Source organism: Canis aureus, chromosome 13, assembly GCF_053574225.1.
Source record: "Canis aureus isolate CA01 chromosome 13, VMU_Caureus_v.1.0, whole genome shotgun sequence".
NCBI classification, from domain to species: Eukaryota; Metazoa; Chordata; class Mammalia; order Carnivora; family Canidae; genus Canis; species Canis aureus.
The window spans coordinates 42,785,455-42,794,593 of NC_135623.1; the positions used below are offsets into that span (position 1 = coordinate 42,785,455).

General features: G+C 40.1%; 1 long non-coding RNA gene across 1 annotated transcript in view; it reads left to right on the forward strand.

The window, feature by feature from the left end:
- The window catches only part of LOC144282364 (uncharacterized), a 39,420-nt gene extending 37,153 nt beyond the window's left edge, over positions 1 to 2,267 (forward strand). Inside the window, exon 2 of the long non-coding RNA XR_013350781.1 lies at positions 923 to 2,267. This is a non-coding gene — a long non-coding RNA (uncharacterized LOC144282364). The remainder of the gene's footprint in view (positions 1 to 922) is intronic.
- The last annotated feature ends 6,872 nt before the right edge of the window (positions 2,268 to 9,139 follow it).

The following is a 9,139-nucleotide window of genomic DNA, read 5'->3' on the forward strand; positions in this document are numbered from 1 at the left end:
TGCAAGAATTAAGAAGTCACACAACAAAACAGCACAAAATGTGCTCAGCGAAATGATCTATGGCTAAGGGAGAAGTAGATATGAGAAATACTATAAGGTTAGTGCAATTTCTTTGTACCTAGAATAATCAGGGAAGATTTGACAGAGAAACAACAACTTGAACATGAATTATGGTTAAGTCATGGAGGGAAGAATAGCAATAGGGAGATCATTTTGGATGACCTAGCCTGAGCCAAAGCTCTGGAACTTGGGACACCACATGCACACAGTTTTGTTTTGTTTTGCTTTTTTGTTTGTTTTTATTTTTAAAGTTTTTTTTTTAATTTTTATTTATTTATGATAGTCACACAGAGAGAGAGAGAGAGAGAGAGGCAGAGACACAGGCAGAGGGAGAAGCAGGCTCCATGCACCGGGAGCCTGATGTGGGATTCGATCCTGGGTCTCCAGGATCGCGCCCTGGGCCCAAGGCAGGCACCAAACCGCTGCGCCACCCAGGGATCCCTGTTTGTTTGTTTTTAAATGATAGTAGTAAGATAGTTTGAGACAAGTTCTGGAAAGGTAGGTAGGGACCTTGAGCCAAATGGCTTTCAAACCATTTGCAAATAAACTAGAATTCCATTCAGTAATTAAGGGAAAGTCATTGGCATTTTTGAGTAGGGCAGTCACGTGTCCTATAGGGAAAGTCTCTAATGAAATGTCTCCAACATACCCTTACCCTGGTCTAAATCCGAAGACATTCTCCCCATCCTCCCATGGAAATGTCTGTATCAGCTGACCGAATTCTTAAGGAGCCCATGTCCCTCGAAACAGATCTTGGGTCTTTCTGGAGGAAAGCAGTTGGTGGATCAGCAGGGGGCTGGTTGTGAAGGAAATAGTTTAACTATTGGCCCTCTCTCTCTCTCTCTCTCTCTCTCTTACACAGGATGAAGCATTTTAAAGGTCTGGGCAGTTAAGAAGCGGTTTTTAAAGTCTGAATGGAGATGAAGTTGGTGGAGAACCCTGAATCACTAGCCCCTGATGGGAAGGTGGCAGCGTTTATCAGCAGCATCTAGGAGCCCAGGGCCAGCGCCTATGACATCACGTCCTCTCCTGTCTGCTATCAGTTGGATGCAACAGGAAATTGACGAAGGTGCTAGGCAGTTTCCTTTCTGCTCTGACCCGACCAGCTTCCTCTGCAGCTTGCTCCCGGCTTATTGTAAAGGAAAATCATGAAATACCAGTCCGTTTCCTCCAGTTGGATCAAGCCTAGGACAAGGAAGGAAAAACACATTTCTAAGATTAGTCAGTTTCCCTTTGCAGTTGTGGGGTTGGTTCCGGGCCTCCAGCTGACCCTTCTCTTCGACGTGTATGGCTCGCAGCTCAGCTTTACATCATAGGCACGATAAGGACTTGTGGCAAAGTGAGCAAACGCGTGTTATGTAATTCTTGGAGGAAATCACGGGTTCATTCATGGGAAAGCTGCCCCATGACAAACAGCTTATCTGATTAGCTTTCTATTCTTCTCTGACTTCTGTCGAACTCGTTGGTTCCAGGAGGTCAAACAAAATGCAGGTACTTCTAATGGGTGTACCTGGCTGAGTTCTTTTGCTCTTTTCTCAGTCTCAGACTGAGACTCAGAAGGAGCCGTTTCAATGGAGAATCTTTATGTAAAATTGACAAACGAATGGAGTCAGTTTAGTGAAAGAGCCAGGCTGGACTACTCCAAAGAGCAGGAAGTTATGTCTGGTGTCCCAGAAGGAAATGTGAATTCTGTTGGGTATGAGAGGGAGATGCTATTACCTGTTGGAAAACGTAACGGAGAGACTGGCATCCAGGGAATGCAACTGGCTTACTTTGTAGAAGTAATTCAACTTGAAGATGGGAATTACCACTTAAAATACCCTTTCAGGGGGCTCCTGGGGTGGGGGGGCTCAGGTCATGATCCCAGGGTCCTGGGATGGAGCCCTGCATTAGGCTCCCTGCTCCCTGTGGGGAGTCTACTTCCCCCTCTCCCTCTGCCTGCTGCTCCCTCTCCTCGTGCTCTTTTTCTCTCTCTCTCTCCCAAATAAATAAATAAAATCTTTAAAAAATCCTTTCAGCAAACTTAACAATGTGCAGGAACAATGCATCGGTGTTCACACTGAATGGGACTATATTAATTTAGCAGGTGGACGGTTCTTCATCACATTCCATTTCCTGTTATTTTAATGTACCTGTTTTTAATTTCCCTTTGAAAAGTTTCCTCATTTCTGTATTCATAGCTATTATTAAAATAATATTCCCACCAATTTCTCTTGTATAGCTTTGTATGATCTCTAATATTTATACTGTAAAAATTCCTCTAGCTAAGACATCAACTGTGCTGAAATGGGTAATGTGTTAAGAATATGACTATCTGCAGCTTTGAGATATGAACAGTTGATAAACAGACTGGAAGCATAAATAAGGTAAGAATTTGAGGTTTAACTTTCATAGCATTTGGAGCAGCCACTGTAATAGGCATCTGGGAAGGAACAGATTTGCGGGGGCTGTGGCATCCTCCTCCTCTTTTTCCTGGGGACTAATTATCTATTACTTTACAGACTTGCCGAAATACTGTGGAGCTCTTAAAAACAACTTGGTTGATCAACGAGCAGTAGCATTATTAAACTAAAAAAACAAAAGAGCTTGCACAAATATGGGGCTTACTAATCTTTCCAGGGGATCTGTAGACTTTTTCCTAACACAAGAATATGTGATACATACCAAAGGTATGTACCTTTTCTTTTGGAAGATAAATCATATCTGTGCAGAGGCATGAATACCCAGAAGTTTTTACTTAATTATCCTGAATCAGTAAAAGGATTTCCACTGTCATCCTTCACAAACACCATCATGTCCCATTTTTAACAAAAATCTATTGAATTAGGTGCCAGGCTGGCTATGCTATTGCCATTGGGATTGACCCAGTGAGCAAGGCAAGGTTTCCATTCTTGTGGAGTTTATCAAGATTTTGAAAGAGTGAGCATGAGAGAGTACAGAGAGAGGGAGAAACAACTCCCAACAACAACAACAAAAACAAAACAAAAACCAACAACTTGGGTGAACTTGCCTCACTAACATTTAGAACAAAAATAGGGCAGGTTATTAATTTAATGTGGTCAAAATTTCAGCCAGTCTTATATCCACTGCATTGAAAATGGTTTACATTTTCTGAGTAACCTGTGAATATTTTATGATATATACTTCGATAGACCTACCATACTTGTGCGAATGTTTTAGGTCTGTTTTGCCCCCATCCCTCCATCTTTTTCATCTTCCTCAGGTGTTGACATCAAGGGTGCTCATTAATAAACATCCTGCATACTACAAACTCTGTGGCAAGAGCCTGCTTCCCAGTGAACTCAGCCATCAACAGTGACTCTGTTAAAAGCATCATTGACCAACTAGAGTGTGAGTCAAAGGACAGGGTGAAAGGGATGGAGGATCCTATCATATGAGGAGGGGCTGAAGGGGGGAGCAAGAAATAGGGAGGAAAAGCTTGTGTAACATGCTGACTGATTGCATAGACTCAAACCCTCATTTGAACACCTACTAAATGTGAGAGCACAGCAAATGTCTTAACCTCTCTCTGCCTCAATTTTCCAGGGTGCCAATGACAATAATAGCCCCTTGGGTTGTTGAGAAAGTTAAGTAAAACACATTGAAGACTGCCTGGCTGATAACAGTTAAGTAAAACACATTGAAGACTATCCTGGCTGATAACAGGCAAGTGTTTGCTGTTATTATTACTACTCTACTCATCAGGTAGGTGAAGGATTATTCTGAACAAAAGGGTCTGACCTGTTTGAATGGCTCTAGAGGGAGTTACTAGGACCAGAGGGTAAGAACCATAGCAAGCTTGACTTTGGCTCAAAGATTAGATCTGACAGGGAAGTGTTTGGCTCCTTGTCACCCGAGCTTGGGACTCCTTGATAGGGATGTTAAGGGTTGAGGATGGACTGGGCTGCAAATAGATGAGTTCTCTGACTCTATGACAGTAAGCCTCTCCTCCCATTATGAAAGGGAGGACATTCTCCTTCCTCCTAAGATCAGCTGTGGGCTTGAAGGAAGAAAGAAGCAGGGCAGCCCCGGAGGCTTAGCGGTTTAGCGCCGCCTTCAGCCCGGGGTGTGATCCTAGAAACCCCGGAATCGAGTCCCGCGTCGGGCTCCATGCACGGAGCCTGCTTTTCCCTCTGCCTGTATCTCTCTCTCTCACTCTCATTCACTGTGTCTCTAATAAATAAATAAAATCTTAAAAAAAAAAAAAAAGAAGCAGAAATCAGAGCTCCAGCTCACAGTGATTTGAACACCTTTTCTCCCAAACAGAGGCAGAGTGCCCTTGGCATGCACCGAGCCATCTTCTTACATCCTCTGCCTTTTCCCTTCCTGTCATCCCCAATGAGATAAAGGCATTTGGTGGGTATGTAGGCTCGGGCTGGTTAAAATTATGAGTTGGACCAAATATTTCTTTCTTTCCTCATTCTTTTCTGCTTTTTGCCATTTTCTCCTCAAATTTTGACAGAGAAATAATCTTGGAGTTAAAAGGCTTATGATTTAGTCTTAGCATAGTGAAATTCTACTTCTGTGGCTATGAACAAATGGAGGAATCTCTCTGAGCTAAGCTCTTACTTTCGTAAACGGTGTCTTTCTGTGGATGTGGTAATGCAGGAGTTGTGGTAGGTAATATTCAAGATTTCTTCAATTTACAACATTCCATTTCAGGTTAAGACACCAAATCTACAGGGTATACAGCACCTTTATGGTTTCATTTAACTGCTAAGGTCCCTCTGTCACAGCTTTTTTTTTTTTTTTTTTTTTTTTTTACAGAGAACTTGATCCTTAATAGACTTTTAGATTATGTGTTAAAATGTATGTGGAAGGTATTTTATTCCTTTGGGAATCCACTTTTAGTAGTTTGTTATTAAGTTGTAGTTTAACTGTTAAATCAATCCATGGATTTGTCTATTAGAATATCTTCCTCAGAGGAGACAAACTTTGCTAACATTCTAGGGTACATTATTTAACCCCAAAAGTGACATAAATGGTAACAACATCGCAGTATATGGAGAAGAATTTGGGGGACAATGGCCTTCAATGGCCTGTGCATATTGTAATCACCATTCTAACTGTGCAGTGTAATCAGCTATTTAGTTTACCTGTTCATGCGATTAACCCATGACAGTACATAGCATCAGTGGTGGTAAATGGACTAGCACAATATTTGAGAATATAGACTTTGGATTAGAAAGCTCTTTAAACAGAACCCAGGGACAGCCCCGGTGGCGCAGTGGTTTAGCGCCGCCTGTGGCCCGGGGTGTGATCCTGGAGACCTGGGATCGAGTCCCACGTTGGCTCCCTCCATGGAGCCTGCTTGTGTCTCTGCCTCTCTCTTGGAATGAATAAATAAATAAATCTTTAAAAAAAAAAAAACAGAACCCAGATTCAATCTCTTTCGGCCTATGTGACACTAGCCATTGCTAAGTCTCAGTTTTTGAATTTATAAAATAAGGTTGTTGTGAAAAATATTTCAAATCAGCAAGTATACATCATGTGTCTGGCGCATAGTGAGTACTCAACAAATGGTGTTTTTTATTCTCATCATTATTAGAAACTTGAAAATGGCTAACTGGTTGATTTTCTTCTTGATCTCAAGATCAGATTGTCTCCACATAAAAAAAGAATGCAGCCAGCTATTGTTTCACTCACATTAATTTACAAGGCAAATATTCTTAACCCTAACTCAGTACAAACTCAGGAAAAAGTTGGTGAATATGAATAGATTTTGGTTAATCCACAGTGGCCAATTAGCCAAGGCTACTTCAGCTTTAGTTCTATTAAATTTGGCAAGATAGTTTTCTTGGCTTGCTTTTCACAAAGTCACATCCCGGAAACAGCTTGTCTTACCTCTTATCATTCAGGAGTGACTCAAATACTGAAGATCAGGGCTTTATTTCAGTAGCAATGATTTGCAAGGGAAGGGTGAACAGAGCCGCCTTGAAAGCTCTTGACAAGATAAACTCAGTGGTTTTTAATTGGTTTGGCTTTGACCATCCTGGCTGATAAGATAATCAATAATTAGCTGGTTAATCCATGCAAAATCAGAAAAATCCCTACTCTGAGGATACACTATCTTGAAGTTATTATGACTAGTTTTTGTGTTTTGTTTTATGTAAGTATAAACTATGTTATCATGCATTTTTAACTTTAATAGTATTATTTTGTACTCCTTATTCTGCAATATTATGCTTCTGAGATTTATCCATGTGGATAGATTTCTCTTGTTTATTTATTACTATACTAAAGTCAGTTTAGTGGATACACTGTTTCAATTGTTTAGGACTAAGTTTGGCTAAAGAAGATCAACAACAACAACAAAAAACACAAAACAGAGTCTTTTTTTTTTTTTTTTTAAAAAAACAGAGTCTTAAAGAAGATAAAAAAAATCTTCCTTCTTGTGTGTAAGTCCAAAGCTAGTTTTCCAGAAATGGTATTGAGTGCCACAAGTTCAGGACCCAGGCTCCCTCCGTCTTATTACTCCTCTATACAGGTCCCCTTGGACTTCAAAAGAACGGCTCCAGCTTTAGTGGACATTATTTGCATTCTTACAGTAGAGAGAAGAAAAGGAGGATGTTTCATTCTCTAATTTTGCTTACATCCCATTATCTAAAACTAATTTACATGATCACAACTGTAAGAGAGAGTGGGAAAGGGAATCTTTATTCCTAGTGACCACATGTCAAAAATTTGGTTGTTCAGTTACCAATAAGAAGGGGAAGGTGAATTTTGGAGACCAAGTAAAAGTCTCTTACCACAATGGACATTTGGGTGATTTCCAAATTTTTGCTGTTACAATGCTGTAACAAACACTCATATATAGGTCTTCTCTTGCTCAAGCGAGAGAGCTTTTCTAGGGGAATATGTTATGTTGTTGGTAATTTATTTTCAACTTTACCTATTACTCTTCAGAATGGTTCTGCCATTTTTCCCCCATGTGTAAGAAAGTTCCTCTTTTTCCACATATTCCTAACACTTGTCAGATTTCTGTTTTGAAAATGGTTTTACAATCCGATGGGATTATGAGGTGGTGACCTTGGCAAATGCGGTTTTGATAGAGTTGTGGAAAGAGAAACCAGAATATCTGGGTTGAGAGAGAGTAAAATCAAACTAGTGGGTGTAAACTCCTCTTTAAGCTCAGCTGAGGAAGGAAGGAAGTAAAGCCTTAAATAGACTTGATGGAGCATTTGTGTTACAACAATTGTAGAGTCCAGAGCTTTTGGAAACAATGCAGTAGAGAATGTACCAGAGAAAGAGGGCATAGCCACTGGAGCAAATTTCCATGAGGTTTAAAATTTCAGAGGTGGGACATTTCCAAGTGATGATTGAAGTGGGCAAGGTGTGAGAGTTGATAGCTGCTCTTTGATATCCCAGTGCCCAAGATGCTCTGAAGCTTCAAGGGAGACAAATAAATTATTCATTCAACAAATATTTTTAAGCACCTCCTAGGTGTCAGGCATTGTTCTAGAAACTGGAGTTGCATGTTGAGTAAAACAGATAGAGTCTTCTCTAAAAAGAGCCGACAGACAACAAAATATGTAAGCATGAGATAACTTGTGATAGCAAAAAGAGCTATAAAGAAAATTCAGCAGGAAAAGATACTATTTTAGCTAGGATTAACAGGAGTGTAGGTGGGATGTTCTCCCGAGAGGAGGAACTGGAGGCATCAGTGTCAAGAGGCAAATGGCTGGGTAGGTGATTGTGGGTGGAAAGAGATGGGGGATTTTGCTGACTCCAAATAAATGCATCTGCTGAGGGAATTATGGATCACCTGATTGTCCTGAAAGCTGGAGATAGTGTTAGCAGATTTTCTAGCTCTGGTGCTCTCTTAGCGGAGACAGTAAAGGAGAAAAGATAGAGCTATTAATGGACAAGGATTATTGCTTTTTATCTTGAACTTATGGCTTATGAACAATAGACATTTTATTTATTTTTATTTTTTTAACAATAGACATTTTAGAATGTAGTTTCCAAAATGCTTCCAAATAGATTAGAGTATTGGTAGCTATTTCTTCCCCATAACAAATAATACAATAAAATAGCTTATTTTGACTTGTTTTTCCTTTTTCCTTCTACAACATTTCCTTTTAGTCCTGGATAAGAAGACCATTTTAGAGGGATCCCTGGGTGGCTCAGCGGTTTAGCGCCTGCCTTTGGCCCAGGGCGCGATCCTGGAGTCACGGGATCGCGTTCCGCGTCGGGTTCCCGGCATGGAGCCTGCTTCTCCCTCTGCCTGTGTCTCTGCCTCTCTCTCCGTCTATCATAAATAAATCTTTAAAAAAAGAAGACCATTTTATTTCTTTTAGAACGAAATATTCATCTCTTGATAAATTAAGAAATATCGTGTAATTCTTCTCCTTTCTCTTTACCTAAAGCCCCCTACCCCCCACTTCTAACCTTCCCAATGTTGCAATTTCTAGAATATATCTGTAACCCCAAAAGCCAATTGCTATCAGGAAAAACAGGAAAAAGAAAAGGCTTTCATTTTTCAAAGTTCATTAAGCCTTAGAGTAGAATATTTATTTAATCCAGCGGAGGGGTGATGTGGATTCTGCTGGGAACTGGCACAAAAGCCTGTTGCTCCTCGCAAGTGAGTCAGTTGAGATGAAAATGTTAATATATTTGAACAGATATCAGTCAATGCTATTTTGGAGGTGAAAAGAAGCGTGGTTTACTGTACTAGCATGTGTATCACAGAAAAACCTGAAAAATAGCGTAGGGAACCATGACAGATATGGCAATCAAACCTTTCAAACCGAGATAGTAATTTTTACAAAAGCATAGGTCCAGAAAGAACATCTAGATCAAACCTACACAAAACAATCATTTCTGGACATACAATAACACGATTTTAATGATTTTTCTCTTTTTGTTCCCAAAGCAACCAAATAAAGCAGCGAGACAAAATGAAAAAAAAAAAAAAAAGATTCTTAGGACATCCGTTCTGGCCTTATCACTAATTATACTAATTAGCTGGGAGATGATGGGTAAATCACTTGATCTCTGTGCAATTAGTTTTCTTATTTGCAAAATAATGGATCAGCCTCGGTTGCCACTCTTTCTGATTTAAAATGATACAATTTAG